This window comes from Pleurodeles waltl, chromosome 12 (assembly GCF_031143425.1).
Source record: "Pleurodeles waltl isolate 20211129_DDA chromosome 12, aPleWal1.hap1.20221129, whole genome shotgun sequence".
Lineage (NCBI taxonomy): Eukaryota > Metazoa > Chordata > Amphibia > Caudata > Salamandridae > Pleurodeles > Pleurodeles waltl.
Window position 1 is genome coordinate 281,775,637 of NC_090451.1, and position 21,387 is coordinate 281,797,023.

Consider the following 21,387-nt stretch of genomic DNA (forward strand, 5'->3'; position numbering starts at 1 on the left):
AGTTATCCACGCAAAATGTGCGTCCTTTTTTTCCAACATTCTGGGGATTGTAAAGTTACCCACAGTTTGTGGGTTCCCCTGGAGAAGACCAAGAAATTAGCCAGAATACAGATAAAATGTGTTTTTTTGTTTTAAATGCGTAAACAGTGCTGCAGAAGAAAGCATCTGTTTTTCCCTGCAAATGGCATCAACAAAGAGTTTGCAGTGCTAAAATCACCATCTTCCCAGCTTTTAGGAACAGGAAGACTTGAATCAGAAAACCAAATTTTTCAACACAGTTTTGACATTTTACTGGGACATACCCCATTTTTACTTTTTTGTGCTTTCAGCCTCCTTCGGGTTAGTGGCAGAAATGAGTATGAAACCAATGGTGGATCCTGGACAGCTAAACATTTTTGAAAAGTAGGCAAAATTCTGAATTCAGCAAGGGATCATTTGTGTAGATTCTTTAGGATTTCCTACAAAGTAACAGTTGAAATAAAAAAATATTGAAATTGAGTTGAAAAAACAGCCCTTTTTGACTATGGTGGTCATTTTGAACATGGCGGTAATGACCGCCACACCGGCGGTGGCAGTCATTACCACCAACAGCATGGCGGTCCAGACCGCCATATTCTGAACACAGTAGCGAACTGGCTGCAAAGCAGCCAGTTCACTACCACCCACCGCACATTCGACCCAGCAGTGGAGGCTGGACTGGCGGTGGGATTATGATCCCATTTCCACCAGGGATTTCCTGGTGGGATACCCCTCCGGGTAGTCCCTGGCGGAAAGCATACAGGTGACAGGAAGTCTCATTCCTGTCACCTGTATGTGACACGCCAGCCCCCCCCTTGCCCTTGCCACTACCTCCCCACCGCCCCCAAGCCCCTGGAACTGTCCCCAGCCCCTGAACCCCTAAAAGCGACCATGCAACCCTCCTCCCCCAGATCACCATGTACGCTTCCCAGCTCCCTCCTCACCACCACCGGCCATACAAACAGGTCCCCCCAAACCCCAACCCCCATCCTCATGCACCCGTACACCTACATGCACACATGCATTCATACACGCAGATACACAACCCCCTTCACAAACACTCACTCATGCACACCCCATGCACTCATACACTCACACACATACCCCCTTCCTCCCCCTTCCCTCTCTGACAGCACTTACCTTTTCCGTCATGCTACTCCAGGAGGGAACAGGCTCCTTGGATGCCGCTCCGCCGGCATCGCCGCCTCTCCATACACCACCACGCCTATAACTGCATCATTATAGGCGTGGCGGTGTATGGTCTGACATGGCGGTTATGTTTTCTGGACCCTCCTGGCTGCGGGGATATGTAGGTCTTGTAGGTTCATCAAGTATCCAAGCTACTCAGAGTCAACAAATGAGCTGCACCTTGCGATGGGTTTTCATTGTCTACCCGGTGTACCGCAATTCATTTGGTAAAATATACAGGGTGAAAAATAGGTATCAAGGAAACCTATGTAATTCCGAAATGGGCCCAAGATAAGGAGTTTAGAAACAGTGGTTAGTTGCACATCTTTGAATTTGGGGCTCCCCATACTAGCATGTGAATTACAGGGCATTTCACAAAATGACTTCTTTCTTACACACTGCCTTACATTTGGAAGACAAACACGTAGAGAAAGACAATTGGCAATAACACTTGTTCTTCTATTCTGTGTTTCCCCAAGTCTCCCAATAAAAATGGTACCTTACTTGTGTGGATAGGTCTAGGGCCCGTGACAGGAAACGCTCCAAAACCAACATAGACACATCACATTTTTCCATAGAAAAATGATGTGTTTTTTGCTAAGTGCATAGCTGTGGATTTTGGGCTGTAGCTCAGCTGGCACCTAGGGAAACCTACCAAACCTATACATTTACGGAAAGTAGACACCTAGGGGAATCCAGGATTGGGTGACTTGTGGGACTAGTCACCCAGAATCCTTTGCAAACCTCAAAATTGGGCTAAAAACACTCTTTCCTCCTATTTTGGTGCAGCAAAGTTCTGGAATCTGAGGGGAGCCACAAACTTCCTTCCACCCAGAATTCCACTAAGCATCCCGATAAAAATGGTACCTCACTAGTGTGGGTATGCCTAGTGCCTGCGTCAGAAAATGACCCAAAACACAACGTGGATACATCACATTTTTCTAATGAAAACTGACGTGTTTTTGCAAAGTGCCTAGCTGTGGATTTTGGCCTCTAGCTTAGCCGGCACCTAGGGAAACCTACCAAGCCTATACATTTATGGAAAGTAGACACCTAGGGGAATTCAGAATGGAGTGACTTGTGGGGCTCTCACCTGGTTCTGTCACCCAGAATCCTTTGCAAACCTTGAAATGTGGCTCAAAAGCACATTTACTGCACATTTTGGCCATGGAAAGTTCTAGAATCTGGGGGGAGCCACAAACTTCCTTCCGCCCAGCATTCCCCCAAGTCTCCCAATAAAAATGGTACCCCACTTGGTGTGTGGGTAGGCCTTAGTGCCTGTGACAGGAATGGATCACACAACGGCTAATGTTAGTCTTTACATGAGGGCAACTGTAGACCCTGGGGTGAGCCATCCCTGATGCAAGTGGGTTAGTGTTTTTATCAGGACAGGTGGCGAAACACTGGGTGGTAGGAAGTTTGTGGATCCCAGCACACTCCTGTAGTTTGTGAGACAGAAATGCAAGAACAAATAGAGTTTTAATTCAACATTTCACCTTTACAGGGTATTCTGGGTAACAAAACTTTGGGGAATCCACACACGCCACACCTCCCCAGGGTGTCTAGTTTCCAGAAATGTCTGGGTTTGGTAGGTTTCCCTATATGGCCACTGAGCCCAGGACCAAAAACACAGGTGCCTGACTTACAAAGCCAGGTATGATTTGGGCGGTGGAATTTGTGGCTGAACTAAACTGGTGAGCTCCTAAGAGAGTACTCTTCCTGTACTTGCCGCCCCAACCGTACTCACTATGGAAAACTGTTGGAATCTGGTTGGAAGGCACCAGATACCCACATGAAAACAGAACAGTGGGTAAAGATAGAATACTGTCTTGAAACAAGGGTATAAAATGAAGGTTGAATATCAGGGGGGGTTCACAACATGAGCTACAATCATATGGAGAGATGGCACTTAGACCCAGAGAAATATAGAATATAGCTTTGCACATATGAATCTCTAATAACTTGGGGATGGAAGAAATGTCTTTTAGAATGCATTAGGCACCGTAGTGGTGATTTTAACATGCTTGGGGTTGCATGAGGCATGGTTTGCACTACATCGCCCAGAATGCTGCCTAATGGCATAATCGTGGCGCACATATATAGGCAACATAAATGATGCACTAATTTACCGTGATCAAGACTGTGATAGTCGAAACACGTTGGTGATGATGGTGGTTTGTTCTAAAGATTAATAAACATGGATATGGAGTCTTTTGGAGTGCTGCAAATTTATTTTGGAAACAATATATCTACAGATATATAGATTTATAAATACAATTTTTTTAATAACTGTATAATTTTTTTTAAATATGCCCCCGAGGGGGGATGGCACCCCCCCCCCCAAGTGTAATCCCTGGTGTCTAGTGGGGTTTCCGGGCTGTGGACCGCAGCACAGCAGCAAACCATGGCCAGGAAACCATTTCAGGAAGGCCTTGTGTGAAAAGGGAGAATCTCCCCTTTCAAACGAGGCCTTCCTGGAAGGTGGGGAGGCCCTTGTGGGCCCGGTTTCTCCACCGGAGCAGAAAGCGGACTTACCGCCGCTTCCTTCTCCAGTGAGGAAAACAAATTGTGATGTCAGCGCGCATTGCGGCATGCTGACATCACAGAGTAGCAGTGCTGTGGCGGGGGGAGACATGGAAGCTCTTTTGTGTCTCCCTAGGGTCTTTTAAATAAAAAAAAAGCTATTTTTAAAACCCCTCCCTGGCATTGGCCACTGGTTGTGACCCGCACCAGGGAGGGTGTGCATTGGTCGACCAGTAGCCGAGTCTGTACCGAAGAAGTCCAAGTCGTTGTATAACCTTAAAAACACTCCAAAATGATTTTGCACTACTTTTGCTCTGCATGGAACTAAAAATGGCACAAAATGATTTTGCTAAAAATTGAATAAAATGATTTAACTATGAACCTTGTCCCATCTTTCGCATTCAAAGGTCTGTCACATAGCGTGGCATGCCTCGGTCCCCCATGTTCGACAAACTATGGGCTAGATGTAGGTATGTCCTGAATTGCGACCCGCAAATTGTGAGTCAGAGCGAAGGCCCATCTCATTAATATTAATGGAGGTGGGTCGCAATTTGCGACCCCCTTGCGACTCGCAGCACTCACAGGGATGGTGGCCTGCTGGAGACAGAAGACCACCATGTCTGAGACTGCTTGTAAATAAAGCAGTGTTGTTTTTTTTTTTGTAATGCAGCCCGTTTTCCTTAAAGGAAAACGAGATGCATTACAAAATGAAAAAAAAATTCCAGGCCATTCACAAAGGGGAAGGGGTCCCATGGGGACCCCTTCCCTTTTGCAAATGGGTTACCACCAGTGTGACACTGGTGTTAACTGCGATTGCTTTGCGACCGCATTCGCGGTCACAAAGCAATGCAGCATCGCGCTGCGACTCGCAAATAGGAATGGGAACACCCCTTCCTATTTGCGACTCGCTGTCCTGTTTTGCGAGTCGGTAACCAGGTTACCGACTCGCAATACGGGAATTGGGCATTGCGATGTGGGTTTTGCATGTCGCAAACAGCGAAATTTGCTGTTTGCGACGTTCAAAACCTTTGCTACATCTGACCCTATGTGTTATGTTTTGTTACAGAAACTGCCTGCACGAAAAGTTGGTTATTGGGGATAAATCCACCTCACTGGTTTGTTCTGTCTTCTTGGTTTTTTTCAGGTGTACCTTATCAACAAATTATAAATACTATAAAAATAGCTAGGAATCTGTTCTCATATGTTTTGTCATTGTGAAAACGTTTGATTTGGACCAATATGTTTTGCCCTGGTGCGTTTTACACAGGCAGCTAGTACAAGCCCTGGTCTTTCTTTTAAGTCTAGTTCCGTTTTAATATTATTCCTAATCGATCCAAATTCACAAAACTACGGGACATATTTACCAGAAAGTGGCAAATCGGTTCTTAATGCATCACTTTTCTTATGACCCCCCGTACCCCCCTAATGACACCATGGTTGCGAATATATTTACAATACGGCGCACCATGGTGGTCGTTACCACAACAGCGTCAAACTTTTTGGTGCTGTTGTGGTGCTTTGCTACACTAGCACCAAACAATCTTAGCACTAGTGCAGTGAAGCACAGGGAGGCCCGTTGATTTTAATGGGTGCGTCATTTTAACGCCTGCCTTAAGCAGGCATTAAAAATGACAGAAAAAATAGCGCAGTGAAATCTAGTAAGTTTCACTGTGCCATTTGCTCGGGTTTCCCTGCATCGGAACGCCCCCCCGCATTCATTATGCCTGGCGCAGACATAATGTGGCACAAGGGGTTACAAAGTGGCGCAATGCATGCATTGCACCACTTTGTAAATATGGGGAGGGGGAAAGGCCATCTTAGCATTAAAAACAATGGTGCTAGGGTGGCGGTAGGGGCGTGTAAATATGCTCCTACATTTTTCAAGGAAATTAAAAATATCTGAAATGTCTGTGTTTGGCATTCACCTCAGCCATGAAGAGCAGATTCCTGCATTTCATTGTAAAGTGGAGGGAGCAGACGTATCACACTTGTTTTTACTGCAAGGCATTCTGCAGCAATTGTTAGTTAATTATTGTTAGGCATCTATTTGAAATATTGATGTATGTATCATGGGCAAAAACAATTTGTGCTCTTACATTATCAACTATCATTCAAAAACAGGGAGCTTGTAGCAGTTTAATAGATAGACAAAGGATAATTGTATTGAGTGCTCAGTTGATTAAAACCTTTACACTAACATTCATATGGAAACATACATTTCACATTAAAAGATATCACTACCAAGTGAGCCTCCAGTTCTTAAAATGCAGAGTTCTTGCCCTGGTGCTGAAAGGCCGTCACTGCCATACTAGTTCAAAAAGTAACACCCGAGTCCTAAAGTGCACGTGTGCCAAAAAAGTGCAGATGGCATTTAGTTCTGTAGTGTAAAACACAGAGCACTTCTATTGTTTTAGCACTATGTCAGGGAGCAGAGGCCTACGTTATTCGGTCTTGACTGGTTGTAACAGTCAGGGCACACTCCACTCCCTCCAAGTATCTCACTGTTTGAGCGATCAGTTTTCGATTGTCAGAGTTGAGGCAGCTTAGGGCCACATGTCTGGAAGTGCGAACCCCCAGATGTACCCAAGGTAGGCGCAATAGCCTACGGCAACCCCTCAGGGTGCATAAGCAGAATATGTGGGACACAGTTTCTGGTGCTAGCTAATAGAGCCAGCAGAGCTCGTCTTTTACGGGCTGGTGCCATGGGCTTATGTGTTTGCCCACTGGGATGACCCCCAGACGATGAAGCAAGTACTTCCTCTTAATACTGTGGGTTAGGACTTCTCTCAGATATGGCTGAGGGGCTAGGTTCTTTTCGCTGTTTAAAACTAGCCAGGCGTGATGCCTTTTCTTGAAGGTGGTCTTATCTTCGATTAATAACAGATGTTTTATTGCTTTTTCAGTTAAAGATTTGAATAGCTTATGGTCAACCTCAGAAGTCCATAAACTCTCAACGTCAAGCTGCTTTAGTGAGGTGTCAAAGTATTTTCATGCCGGCGAGCAGGGCTTCATTGATATCTCCTCCCATGTATTATTGTTTATGGTGTTTCTATCCGCACTTCTCGTTTTGTGAAAAACGTTGATATAGGCTGCACGCCTGTATAAGAGACTGCTTGGGTAGGCCAAACTCCAGCCTTATCTGTGCTGGTAAGGTGTAACTTGGAAGCTTGAACATTTGCCTTTATATGCTTGATATAGTGCCGTCCAAGACCTTAAAGTCTCTGCCACGAAGTGCAACACTTCCATAGGCTAACATGGGGACCACCTTATCTCTTGCTACTTCTAACAGTGGGCTGAGCGTATATTTACTCAATTTACTTGATAATGTCCGAAGCCCCAGGGAAAGAGCAGCCCCTTTCTGTCTTATTTCTTCTTTATGTTTGAGAAAGGAGCCATGACAGTCAAACAGGAGACACAAGTATTTAGAAGTAACTGTTCCTTCAAGCTTGCTCCCACTTAATCCCCAGATTACGACCCCATCCCAAGGATCTCTTAACTAGGATCATGATTTTGGTCTTTTTATAATTGATTTGCAGCCCATTCTTAAGGAAGTAATCTTCTGTGACTTTCAAGAGACGTCACATACATACCCTAGTTCTGCTGGTTAGTACGACGAGATCAGCAAATAGGCTGTTCGACAGTTGCATCATCCCCAGTCAATGGGAGAAGGTGCTGTTGAGAAATCGGCCAGGAAGAGGTTGAATAAAGTGGGGGCCATTACGCAGCCCTGTTTTAGGCCTCTGGTCGTTGGGATCCTCCTAGAGAGGTTTGATCCATTGCTACGTTTGATCCTTACCTGCGTACTCACAGGTTCTCAACGGCTTTCAGAAGTTGCAATGGAATTTGCCAACTATTGAGTTTCCCCTACTGACTACTTCGATTGATACTGTCAATGCTGCTTTGAAATCGATAAAGCAAAGGTATAGTGGAAGATTTGCAGCCATTGAGGAATCGATTGTGAGAGATAAAGCCATGATGTTGGTTTCTGTGCCTGAATTGCTAGTAAACCCAGTTTGGTTTGGGAAATTATTGATTCTTGACCAGCCCAGTCAGTAAGATGTTCGAGGAGGACCCAGGCAAAATATTTTGCTTAGTTGTTGATAAGCACGACCAGTCGATAGTTTCTAGGGTCCAATTTATCCCCACCTTTGTGTATTGGAAAGATGATAGATCCCCGCCAGGATTCCGGGATTGATTCGCCAGCCAGGGCGTGATTGAAAAGGTGGGCCATGACTTCTGCCCACTTAGCCAGGTCTAAGTTATAGATGGCCTGAGGAACCCCATTTGGACCAGGGGGCTCCCATCTGTCTCACTCTAACTATTAGTCATTGGATTCCTGCCCGGGTGATGTCATATCCGCACTACTGGCTTTGTGAGGGTCTGAGTTGTCAGTCTGGGTGAGCCAACCTAAGACTCTGGGGGGGAGTGTGGTCCTCTTCACATTTGATTTGGTGAAAATTATCTTTCAAGAAAGATGCTCAGTCAGCCTCCGAGATGTTTGAATCCAAATCGGACCATGTGGATTCTTCAGGGCATTTACTGTGTTCCAGAATTTACTAGCATTTTTGTGTTTGATGTCCCGGACAAGTTTGGCCCAAACTTTCTCAGTGTGTTGCCTCCTGATTCCTCATTCAGCCTGTTTCAACTTTCATTTCCCTTGTCTCAGGTTGGTGAAATTGTGTTCTTTTTCAGGAAATCGACGGACCAGCCGGAGTGCTTGGTTGACATTCCTCTTTAGCTGTTTTAGACTTTGCGAGGTGTGCAACTTCTTTATGGCAAGCAGGATTGTGCTCCTAATAATTTCGACATTTCCAGCAAATTGCTGCGTGCATGAGTGAATAAACACCTCCCATTTGACCTTGGCTGACCCTTCTGTTCTTAGGTAGGCTTTAAATGCATGTCCGCTTCCTGGGCCAGAGAACCTAAAGAGGCGGACGTCCATTTTATACTCTTTAGCTGGCACAAGTGTTCAGAGCCAGCAGGTTCAGCGTTGCGCATGTTTACTGCTGGAGTAAGGGTGAAGACCACTTCCTGCGGTAGGTGATCACTTTCAGACCTTAGACCCAGTTTAAAGGAAAGTACCATTTGCATAAGTGATAAGGAGACCCATGTGATAAGGAGACCCAAGTGAAACGATAAGGAAGGTGGGGTATCTTCACTGCACTGGCCATTTCAAGCTCTGTATCCTAGGTGCTCTAAGGCGCCCATTAAAGCTGTTCCTGTTTTGCTTCTCTGCTGCCTTTATCCGTGATTGTTTAAGGATGAACCACTGATGTTCCTGAGCTTCAATGACATTGGTTTTAGACCTTACTAGTAGATTCATATTGAAGTTCCCTGTTACTATTAGTGGGAGGAGCAGGAAAGAGCAGGCCAGCTGAGTGATGTGATCAACAAGTAGTTTGGACATTGCCTTCTATTTTGTCCATCTCAAGGGCATATAGATCCTAACTAGGATTAACCCCTGATCTATCCTTCTGTGCAGAAAAGTCAGGAGCACTGTGATCCGCATCAGAGGAGACCACATTACGGCTGGCATTAAGGGAGGATGACTGGTACACCCCAAAGCCACCTTTCCCATTGCCAAATTTGCCTTCCTTAATAGCGGGTAGGAAGGCATGGGAGTAACTCAAGATGGAGATTGGTTCTAAGGCCCACGCTTCTTGTAGAGCAATAACCGGAAAGCCCTGAAGGTAGTCGAGTGTTTCAGGGTCTTACAGCTTGTCCTTCAGGCCGTAAATATTCCAAGAACAAAGCCTTAAATAGGGACACTTGTGGGCCTCTTCACCCCCTGGGCCAGAGATACAATTTATTGCATGCTCTTGGTTGAGAGTTCAGGCTACCCAACACCAGTTGTCCCTCCTGTTGCTATCCTTCTGTTTAATTACATGATGTGTGGGCCAAACACTCCCCGTGGCATTGGAGGCTTTACCTGGAGACGGCCCCCTTGCTCGCTGTAGGACCGAGTAGGGGGCCACAGACTGCTTTGCATTGTCATCCTGCGCACCTTTTCGTAGCCTTATGGGGTGTGGATATCCAAGTTCTGGTGCCCCTTCCAAGTTAATTCCCCACTTCTTGAAATGTTTACTTTCCTTGAGAACTGCCTCAGCCAAATTAGCAGACTGCCAGGTGACTTTGGTCATTTTATTGACTTTCCCTGGCTCAAGCTCCACGAATTCCACTTATTCAATCACTTCTGAGGTGATCTTCTTTAGGTCTGTAATCTGCCCTAAGAGGTTTAATATGTTTCCTCGATTGAGAATGTCCATGTTTCCAAGTGGTCAATATACTGGATGGAATAGGATTATGCGGCACTGTCCCTCCCCAGGAGTGTGACTCTCTTTTGTGCTGGAATTTTCCTCCTCTCCAAAAGGATAAGACAAAGTATAATGATTGTCTGAAAAGTGATTTAGAGTGATTGCGTTGGGGTCAGATCTAGTCATCCTCCTCATCAAGGGTGGAGATTCCAGATGTGGAGTGTCAGGGGAAGTCCACCTCACAGCATACTTCGGGGACAGCTGTTCAGGCTCATGGGCGTGTAGCACCCCATCCATGTGGGGGCTAGACAATTGTGACCCTCCACAGAGAGTTACCTTGTGTTTCTGTCACTTCTTGGAAATCACTGGCTGCTCTCAGCCGAGAAGGGCAGTTGCTCTCGGCCGGATTGTCCTGCTACTTGACTTCGGGGGAAGAACCTCCTTGGAGCTGATGTTGAGGGTGAACATTCTTCTTGTCTCAGTAGTTCCCTCAGAGCTGCGTTTCTTCCCCTTTGTTTGCTTGGTTTAAATGGAGTTGATTAGAGGTGGCTTCGGTTCGCACTTTATGGACTGTGTTGTATGTAGGGCTGCCCCGTCGCTGGTTGATGAAACATTGCCTGCTGTCTTACATCCATGGCCAATCCGACAGGATGTCAAGTAGAATTGCAGCCATGTGGTTTTGTGGTAATTTTTATTATGTGATTTCCTCTTCTGGGTCTGATTGGACTTTGCCTTCTTCCCTGTTTGAGCTGGTTGGTCTGTGATATTATCCTTGCTCTTTTTGCCTGTGTTTGGCGCTGTTTTCAAGTTACACAGTGGTGCAGCCCACCCCTCCCCAGGGGTGTTAAGGATTCTTCTCAGAGAGGGGGGTCCTGGCCATTTGTGGACGCTTCTCCAGGTGATATGCTCCTTGTTTCGGACTCGCTGTCCTGCTTAGCGCCATGTGCACTGTTGCAACCTCCCTGTGAGTGCATGGGGATTGTGAGAGCTCCCTTTCTGTCTTCCAGCTCTTCTATTACACCCCCTAATACATTCAGTAGCTGGCTTAATTTATCTAGCATTGAAGAGCAACAGCATCATGGGTCGAGGCTGTTGGTTTCTTCTTGAGCTCTCTTGTTGAGATTGTTGAGTTCTCCAATGCACTTGTCAATGCCAGCCACATAGACTGCCACTGACCTCAGGATCTCGACTTGCAGTCATTTTGCACTCCTAGCAGAGCAGTTCCCTCATGTAGCCAGCTGTTTGAGGCCCCTCCTTTTAGCGCCACCCCAACTTTGCTGCCTTCGTATTTAACGTTTTATCCTGAATTTGAAGGTTTCTTAAATTGGTCCCCTCTGGGTTGATTTTGAGGCCAACTTCGTGCACGGGAGAGCCACTTGTAGTGCCACTTGTTGTGTCACTAGGTGTCATCTCTGTTTCATCTAATGCCAAGGGAGCCGAGCGCTATTGTATTTTAGGATTGCAGTTTAGAAGCGAAGATGAGGATTGCAGCTTGGGTTTCATTATCACCATGGGTGTTAGTGGGACTGGGAGACTGGAGCTCGGGCAGTAGCCGAGTAGATGGCGGATCCTTCGTCTTTCAGGAACTTACATTTTGTTGTTATTTTAGGATGACCAGTGATCCCTGTTGTACCTGTTGCAGGACTCATTTGAGTGCCGGTGGGTTGAATATCAAGCAAGGGAGGATCACTGAGGAGAACCTTTTTTTTTCTGCTGTGTTGCTCCAGGGACTTCCTAGGCCTCCCTGACCTCATTTTCACTGGCTTCTGATCGTCTGTTGTAACGTTAGAACGTTGTCACAATTTAATTTAATTAGATAAATGTTTTTGTTGAGGTCCAGGCGAGTGGGACTCGCCAAGCACCCTGCAAGCCGCACTCAGCGCTACCCAAGTCGCTTCCGCAGAGTGCTGGGGCACATACTCGCAGCAGCTTATAGAGCCATTACACTCGCCAGAGCCATGAGTCAAGTTACTTCTGGAATGCCAGATTAATTTGTCAAATTACTTGTCAAATTACTTGCCCAATTGCTTGTTGCTGAATTGTAGAATTGCCACAGGGGTTGTTTCAGTTAGCTACTAGATGCTAGTGCTGGATTCTAGTTATTGGATGCTGGCTGCAATGCTGCCATCCTGTTGTGCTGCTGTATTGCTATGTTACTGATGACCCAGGGAGTGGAAGACTGGTGGAAAGCTGGCTGGCTGGCTAGCTGGACTGTAACTTCAGATGGAGGTGTTAGACAACAGCTTGACTGCTGCTGCCTTGACTGCTAACTATTCGGCTGTAAAGCCTTTAGGGCTTGCTCTTGGAACTTGGGGCCTGAGGATTGGTGGGACTGGTGGGCTGATAGGGCTGGTGGGCTTCTAAGCTACCAGCAAGGATAGGCAGGGTCCAGTGTGGCAGCAGCTTTTGAGATGTTAGTTAAACATTAAGGGGGTTATTCCAACTTTGGAGGAGGTGTTAATCCGTCCCAAAAGTGACAGTAAAGTGACGGATATACCACCAGCCGTATTACGAGTTCCATAGGATATAATAGACTCGTAATACGGCTGGTGGTAAATCCATCACTTTTCCGTCACTTTTGGGACGGATTAACACCTCCTCCAAAGTTGGAATAACCCCCTAAGTGCCAAGCACAGAGAGATCCTCTTACTTGAAACCGAGGTGGAGTAAAGGCCACTGCTCAAATAGTTATGCAAGTGTCTATACGAAGATCTGTGCAAGGAGCTCTGTAATGTTGTCTTATTACTTGAGACAGTCTTTCTCTATCCCTCTTTATGTTTCTATGTTTCTCAGTCCCACAGTCCCTCAGTCTTCAAGACATTCAGGCCTTTCCAGACCTTTCTGTGTCGAGATACAGGTGTGCCAAGATTCAGCAGCTGAGGAAATGTGGCAGCAAAGAGTGTGGTGGCAGATGGTAACAAGTGGTGAGTAAACAGGTCCCTCCTCACAGTCTTTTCCAGCTGCAGCTACCAGATCAGCCCAGCCTAGCCCAGCCTCTGCCCCTCCCCCGCTGCCCTCACCTTTCTTTTCCTTCACCTTCTCTTGGTGCAGTGGTGCAAAAGTGTCCAGAAGCGGCATCCAGAACTGGTGGTTGTGCTTCCCTCCGGCCCTCTGTGGGCCTCCTGCAGCCTCCAACGCCGGGCAGCCACCACGAGCAGGCAGGCAGGCAGTCAGGCGGGGTGGGTGAGTGCAATGATGGGAGCGAGGCAAGGCAAGGGCAGGAGCTAGGCAGGAGCACTCAGCAGGTGCCGGGGCTCAGCGGCTCTATGTAAGTCTGTGTGAGCGGCAGGAGGCAGGCGTAAAACAGACAGCGAGCGACGAGTGGACGAGCTTACAGAACTCTGCCACCATGCCACCTACGCTCTGCTACCTCCCCTGCCGCTGCCTCTGCTTGCTTGCTTACTTCTGCTTTGTCCCAGCAGCCTATCTGTCTCTTGAGGTATTAGTTACAAGACAGAATGACAGTCAGCCAATTTATTAGATAGATCAAAAAGACAAATACATTGAGTGCTTAGGTTTAAATTGTCAGACCCATATTAATACCACTGGTGATCTCCCTTGTCACTGTGATGTCATACGGGTGTCTACAGAATGTATATACTACTACTTACAATAATATAAACAATTGTAATGCATGGAATTGTGTAATCCCTGAACATTAACCTGTCTCTAATTTCTTTATAATACATTGGATTCCGCAATCTTTGTCAGCACCAGTCTCTAATTTCTTTATAATCATGCTGATTATAAAGAAAACATGTCAGAACTCGAACGTAATTATTGCAGTTGAGTTCTGACATCACAATGCCTGCTGCCAGAGCCAGACAGACAGTTAGAGAAAAGCTATAATCTTTCTGCATATGTCTACAGGTTCCTAGCTACTACAGCTTTTTTTTTTTTAAAGTGACTTGTATTGAGCTGTTTCTAATATCTGTTTGCAACAAATATGTAAGAGGTTTTTGATGTGTTTAATTTTGCAGTAGTTGTTTTATTTTTACTGTGCATATTTGCAAACATGCTCACTTTCATATGAAAGAGCTACCCACCAAGGTTTTAAGTGTTTTGTGTGAAAGTGATGGTGTGACCATGTACTATATGGAATAAAGTACACCCTGATGTACATGATAAGGATATTGTAAATCACCTCAGAGTTCCATAGTCTTGTAAAGGAACTTGACATTCAGCTTTATTTCTCTAGATGGTTATGGAACTCCTTGGCAACTTGGAATATCCTTATAATGTATAGCAGGGAAAGAAGGGTAGGAAACACCTCAGAAAGGTGGTTAGAGTTGAATTGGCTGGACTCTATGGGCATTCATCCGACTCCAAAATCAGAAGTCCAAAGTCTGTGGGTATGGCTTAATAGCAAGATGTCAATGGCAAATCAAGTAAAAAAAAAAAGTGGCATCCAGTTGCTTTGGCCTACTAAGAACCTCGAGAAAGGTGCTGGGCTAGTTGCCAGAACCCTCGACAAGGATTGAGTGGTCATATCCCATTTAGACTATGGTAATTACCTGTAATTTTGCGGCCCTATGTTGGATGTAAAAAGGCTACAAGTTATTCAAAACATTGCAGCTTGCATACTGTTGAAAATACATAGAAATCAATCTGTAACGGAGGCATTGGTGAATCTGCACTGGTTACCAGTGACCATAAGGATCCATTTTAAGGCCTTGTGCATGTCATATCGAGTAATGTACCAGAGGGGTCCCAAATTGATTCATAAATTTCTCACCCCATGCGACCCAATCAAGTCTCTGCGTTCTACAAGCTAGCAGCTGTTTGAAGTTCCCAAGATCAGGTGGACACTCTTTTGCATTCTTGGTCCCTAAGTTGTGGAACTCTCTCCCAGAACACGTAAGACAAACTGAGTTAGAACTCAGATTTAAAAAGTTGTGAAATCAATTCTGCTCTAATACCTGCGAAGTTGCATGCAACCTTAACTGTTAATGTTGGGAGGCCCTTCTGAGTAGCCATGCACTCTACAAATCACAAAGAATGGAATAGAATAGAATAGAATAGAATAGAGGGTATTTTATCTCTTACATAAATTGGTAAGTGCTAAAACCATACATGTTTTTGTAACCGAAGGGTCAAGAGTGACATCATATATAGAGTGAGAGTGTGACTCAAGTTGGCTATGATGTTACTCAGAACCTTGGTGTGAAAAACATGCCTTTTATTCACAGTTACACATGTACAATTTTATCTCATGTATGGTTCCTATTTATTTTCACATCACTGTGCAATGGTAGAAAAATCATGTGTGAGCCATACAAAGCACACCTGCTTCGGCCCTGCCCCATCATACACCTGGAATCCTACTGCCAAATCCAATCCTCACCATCACAGTCCTCCCTTCTGGGGCACTCCACCACCCACCCATTCCACCCTCTCTTGACACTCTCCCTCTCACTCAAACATAAATGAAAAATACTTCACCTCCTGCAACCCACCACCCTCAGCAATAACTTTCCTGTGCTCCAGTACACAAAATCTCCAACTGGCAACCTTCCATCCTCCCTGCACTCCAACACAAACAAATCACTACCTGGCATCCTGCCACCCTCCCCATCCACACTCTGCAATAGACACTCCATCCCAACAGAAAAAAATCCCACCTTCATCTTGCCATCCACTCATACTACTATCTGCTCCTTACTTCCCTATTCCTGCCTGAAGATATGCTTTCCACTCTCACATTAAGAATGACGAGCAAGTGACAGGCTGACAGTGGATCTGTGGGGTACATTATGCCATTAAGGCATTGCAAGTCGCTCTGTATTCACAGTTAGATTTTAGTTTCAGATTCACCATAATGCCAGGGGTAGCGAAGTGATATCTTGAACCATTACACCCCCAAAGACATCACAGCATTAACCCCTTGTTTCAAACGGCGCCCCTTTATCAGTCTTGCCAACTCTATTAGTTTTGGAGGCCGATTTCTGCTGGTTAGCGATTCCTACTACTTACCAATTTTTGCAGTGCATTTCAGTGGCCTTTATAGTCTGTCGTTCAGTCGCGAACTGATAACACCATTGGTCAGAGTTGGTACCTATGCTGCTCTGCGCAATATTCTCAGCTCACAGCTCTGTAAACATCGACAGGCTCCTGGCTGGTACATTAACTTCCACTCATGGGGGGCTTTGCTCAAACTAATCTATAATAAGATTACCTCCAAACTGACTTTAATCAATGATGCCTTCTATTTAGAAAGTCCTTTCCCATGTCAAAGAGGGACTCTTCATTTTCAGAACCTAAGAAATCCTACCACAGTTTGATTGTAGGATGCTTGAAAGTATGTTCTGTTCGAATCTGAAGGTGAGAGTGGGAGAGGAGGGGTTGAAACAACACAATGTAAACATGGCTTTTGGAACCTTGTTTGCTACTTGCTGTTCCTGTTTCACCTTCATGGCCTTGAGAAAATAGAAGCTGCTACTGAAAGTCCTTGTACTGTGAATGACCAAAATAGAATTTAAAAAATATAGTGGTGGAATAATATTGTGTCAAATAAATTGCCAAGTCAAAAATATCAAGGGACAGAATATATAAGCTATTTTATATATATATTATTGCTTTTTAAAGTATTGATGTCTATAATATAGCTGTATAAAACATAATTTTAAATAATGTAATATACATTAGTTATAGTAATTTCGAAAATTAGTATTGTGATGTTTTTGTGGTATAATTTGTAACTTTTCATCTGGATTTTTTTTTGTTTCAGTAGTAATTTTTTATTTAGTAGTAGCTTGTTTGGGTTTGTAGAGAAATCAGGTGGATAGTTATTAAATGATATTTTTTTGTTCCTATTTTAAATTAATTTCTTATGTTAATCAGATATTAAGGGCCTGATTTAGATTTCGGCGAACTGGTTACTCCATCACAATGGTGACGGATATCCTGTCTGCCGAAATCTAAATCCCATAGGAAATAATGGGATTTATTTTTCGCTGGATGGGATATCCATCACCGTTGGTATGTAATAACCCATCTGCCTAAATCTAAACCAGGCCCTTAATTAATAATGAATTAGTTTAACTAATTAATTGTTTTAATTATTTAATTGTTTTTATTTAAGTGTATTTCGTGATTGTATTGTATAATTTAGGTTTTCTAAAGTTGAACTTTGTATTTGCAATAGTGGGTTGTTGGGTTTGTAGGGAATTATTGTGGGAAGTTATTGAAAATATTAATTAATGGGTTTTAGGTTAACTAAAAATTACTTGATGATTCATGGTGTCAACTATTTAATTGCTTATTTATGTCAATTATTTGCTATATTTTGATTAACTGTTGGTTCATTGGCAAGTGTATCTAATAATAAACCTTTTAAATTGTTTTTTATTTTATTTATTTTCATTGCATTGTATTTATTTTATTTAATTACTATGTTAATGCTATTTAATGTTTAATATTTTATTTATAATTTATTTTAGAAAATTATGTTAGTTTTTTGGGTAGTAGGGATGTAAGTGTATTAATTTCAAATGTATTTATATTGTTTTACATTGGTTAATTTATTTCTGTATTGTTACATTTAATTCTATTTTATTACATTTCATTTTATTTGCTTTAAATACATATTTTTAAATGTTTTCACTTTTTATGTTGTTAGGTATTTCACGATTTTTTAAATGATGAGGAAGTGGAATAGCTAACCGCTCCAAAGTCCAATGCCTTTCCAGATTTTGTTTATGCTGGAGTGGGAATAGTAAATCGAACCCCAGCACTTTTCCTACTGTTGCTCAGGTTGAAGTGAAAATATTATATTTAACCACTCAAAAGTTCACCAATTCCCCTTCTGTTGCTCAGGATGCAGTGGGAATAGTAAATCTAACCCCTTCAAAGTCTAACACTTTCCTACTGGCCAGGGCGTAGCTTAGTCAGTGAGATCGGGGTCTGAATCTCAAATGTCCAAACTAATAAAGCAGTAGGCTGCAGGGTGGAGGGATGAGATAACCAAGGTTCGGGATGAGCTGATTCCATGAGGAACAGGGTCAGTACCGATTTGCATTAGGTGGGCCTAGAGTGATACAGAGGATGAAAAATGATGGGTTGGAATGCTACTCTGAGGAATTGCCACTGGTTAGAGTATTGTAAGCATTCATCCCATCACCTTTTGGGCTATTGATTGCCAGTAGTATGCCGGGAAAGTGGAGATTGGCTCAGCTTTTCAAGTCTACTATTGGCAATGTTTACTTCTATATGTTTACTGCTTTTTTGGTAAACTGGTCACTATCTGTATTTAAAATCCTGATCCAAAAAATAACAAGCTACATCTCTTAGAGAAATAACAATGATGAGAAAAACAGACACAGACCTGATTCAGAAATCAAGAATCCATTTGAGGAGTGCCACACCTCATGCACTCCAGCGGAAGCTATGCCCCTTCCTATCCCATCTAGGGCTGGTAGTTCTCCCTCAGAAGACATGATTCAGGTGACGTATAACACAACGGCCTAGAGTTCCTGCCCTGGGATCACTTACTTTAAATGTATTTTAACTACAAGCACTCTCCTTCATCTCTGCTGCAAGAAGGCTTAATGGTAGAGATATCAAATCAGTGCATGTGGGCCGGGCACCGTGTTTTTAGTTTTCACCTTTTTCGAATCGTTTTACCGACATCCCCATGTGTTAAGCCAGACTAAGAACATAGAGGCTGTCATGCAGGCAAATTGATATGGCAAATTAAAATTAGTATGGCGGGCTGAGCCATGATTCTCGAGATGAGCCATGAAAACATTTGGCATGAAATGTGAAAAAAATTGAAAAAGTGTATTTCTTTGATATGCAGAAGTGTTTCACCTCAGAATATCAGATTATGTCAATGCATTGACAGACATTTAATAAAAATGATAGATTTTAGAAATATTTATGGCTCACCCCCAACGACAATGCCATTAGTTACCTAAGAAGCAATGAAGTAGTCATATAAACCCTTTATATGGCCTAGATTCTTACTATATATGGAGCAACATTACATTCTATTAAATCAAATATAGGAGGTGCCTATAGAGCACACATCCTGAACTCAAGTATTTAGAAGTGTGGTCATATGTGACAATATAGAGAACGACAGCTCTGAAATAGAATACTTGCCTAGGGCAACACAATTTGGACATGCTGGTAAACCAGTATTGATTCCAGATAATCTGGTTTTATATTTTGAAATTCAGCCACCAGATGGGCATTTCTGTCTCTTTCTCTATCCAGTTTATATAAAAGATCACTGCTTTCTCTATCATTCTGAGATCCGAGATAGCAAACCTGACTCAGGATCCCCAGACCCAACTACCAAACCACAAATGTATTTATTTGGGGGGTGTTACACCCCAGACACCCCCTGCAGCTACACGCCTGTCTACTGTTGCTAAAATTGGAGTGGGAAGAGTAAATATAATCCCTCCAAAGCCCCTCACTTTCCTTACTGTTCCTTAGATTGGAGTGGGAATGGTAAGTCTAACTCTTCCAAAGCCCAACACTTTTCCTACTTTTGTTCAAATTGGAGTTAGAATCATAAATCTGACTACTTTGAAGCACAAATCTTTTGCTAGTGTTGCTTATTTTTGACTGTTATTTTCTTTTCTTCTCGTCAAAATTTATATAAATTATAAAACAAATGTTAATTTTTAATCTAAACTTTATTTTAGTTTTTCAAATAATTTTATTTTAGTGGAATTTGTTTTAATATTTAGGTATGTTTGTTTTAATTGTTATGTTATTTTTAATATGTTTAATGTAACTGTTTAAAATTGTTTAAATGTTATTTTAACATCTGTAAAGTACATATATATATTTATATATTTATTTCACATTAATAATGAAACCCTTTTTGTTAATTCCTAAATGTGATCAAAGGTCTTTCACCAAGTTCCCTCCCAATAACAGGGTCAATCCTGAGAACCTCCCAGTGACTGGTTAATGTTCGCCTGATCTCACTTGCATTCCCACTAAATGTCAGAATGACTCTCTTAGTGGTATATGGGGTAGCTAGTTTGTTCTGAAACAGTGTGGTTTCCATGCTGGTTTGAGAAACACATTTCACTGCCTTGTAAGAATCCACATAGGGTAGCCACGTCCCCTTACCCTAGCTAGCGTGATATTTTGTTCTTCCCTAAAGGCTGCATCAGCACTGCAGTTCCTTTTAGCCCTGAGGAGTTCCCCAGATGGGATATTCTACTTCAAACTTTCAAGGTAGCCACTTCCTGCATGTAAAACACTGTTACCCAGTGTGGGTTTCCTGAAGAGGCGAGTATGGATCTCACCTGCTATGTCCTCAACCAGGACATCCAAGTATTCAATCTTAGTTTTGCTCAAAGTGTGTGTAAAAACCAAGTTCAAAGAGTTCCTGTTCAAACAGGCAACAACTTAACTTGCACTGTTCTCTGAACCGTTCCAAATAATAAACAGGTCATCAATATACCTGAGCCATAAAATTACATGTTCCATATATCCTGTGAGGGTCATGTCGGTGAACAAAGATTTGCAAAACTGGGGGCAAAACAAGTGCCCATTGCGGCCCCTCGAATATGTCGGTAAAGTTCTCCATTGAATAGAAAGATATTATTTTCCACACAGTGTCTTTTCATCTTAATTATCATGTATGTGTGGTCTAGGAATCTAATCGGTCTTGCTCTTAAAAAATCCTTACAAGCTGCTATCCCTAGCTTGTGATCAATAATAGTATATAGAGAGTTGATGGCTAAAGTCATCAGACAAAAGTTAAGTTTCCATGAAATACCATTGTTTTTTTTGCAAACAATCTTTAGTGTCTTTTACATATGATGGTAAACGTTGTACAAAATCTCTCAGTATCTCATTCACATATTTGGATACATGTTCTGTGGCACTATCTCTGGAAGATACTATAAGTCTTCTTGGGGGATTCTTAGGGTCCTTATAAACCTTGGGGAGCAGGTATGGAACCAGTAACTTGGGAAGTTCTTTTTTCAGAAAACAATACTCTTCCCAACTTAATATCCCTTTATCCTTCCACATTGTCAATTTGTCCCAAAGAGAGACAATGCTGTTTACATAGTTAGATCTATTCACTCTTTGATAAAACATATTGTCACTCAACTGTCTTGATGCCTCTTTGATATACATCTCCCTATTAAGCATAACAATATTCCCCCCCTTGTCTGAAGGACGAATGATAAGCCTCTTGCCTTGAGCCAAAAATTCAATTGCTTTAAACTGTACTGGGGTCAAGTTGTTATGACCTTGTTTATACGATCTGTTCCTCAATTTTTTGAGATCCTGGATCACAACTTCCTGAAATGTATCAATATTATTTTGTGGCATATTTGGACGAAAAGTAGAAGGTGGTTTAAAGCCGCTAGGGAAAGCATCATCATGTGTAATACCCAAAGATTCCAAGAACTCCCCAATGTCTCCTGGG

The 21,387-nt window shown here is 43.1% G+C and overlaps 1 protein-coding gene across 2 annotated transcripts in view; it reads right to left on the reverse strand.

Moving 5' to 3' along the window:
• The window catches only part of LOC138267339 (inactive hydroxysteroid dehydrogenase-like protein 1), a 380,706-nt gene that overhangs the window by 154,062 nt on the left and 205,257 nt on the right, over positions 1-21,387 (reverse strand). The window lies entirely within an intron of this gene.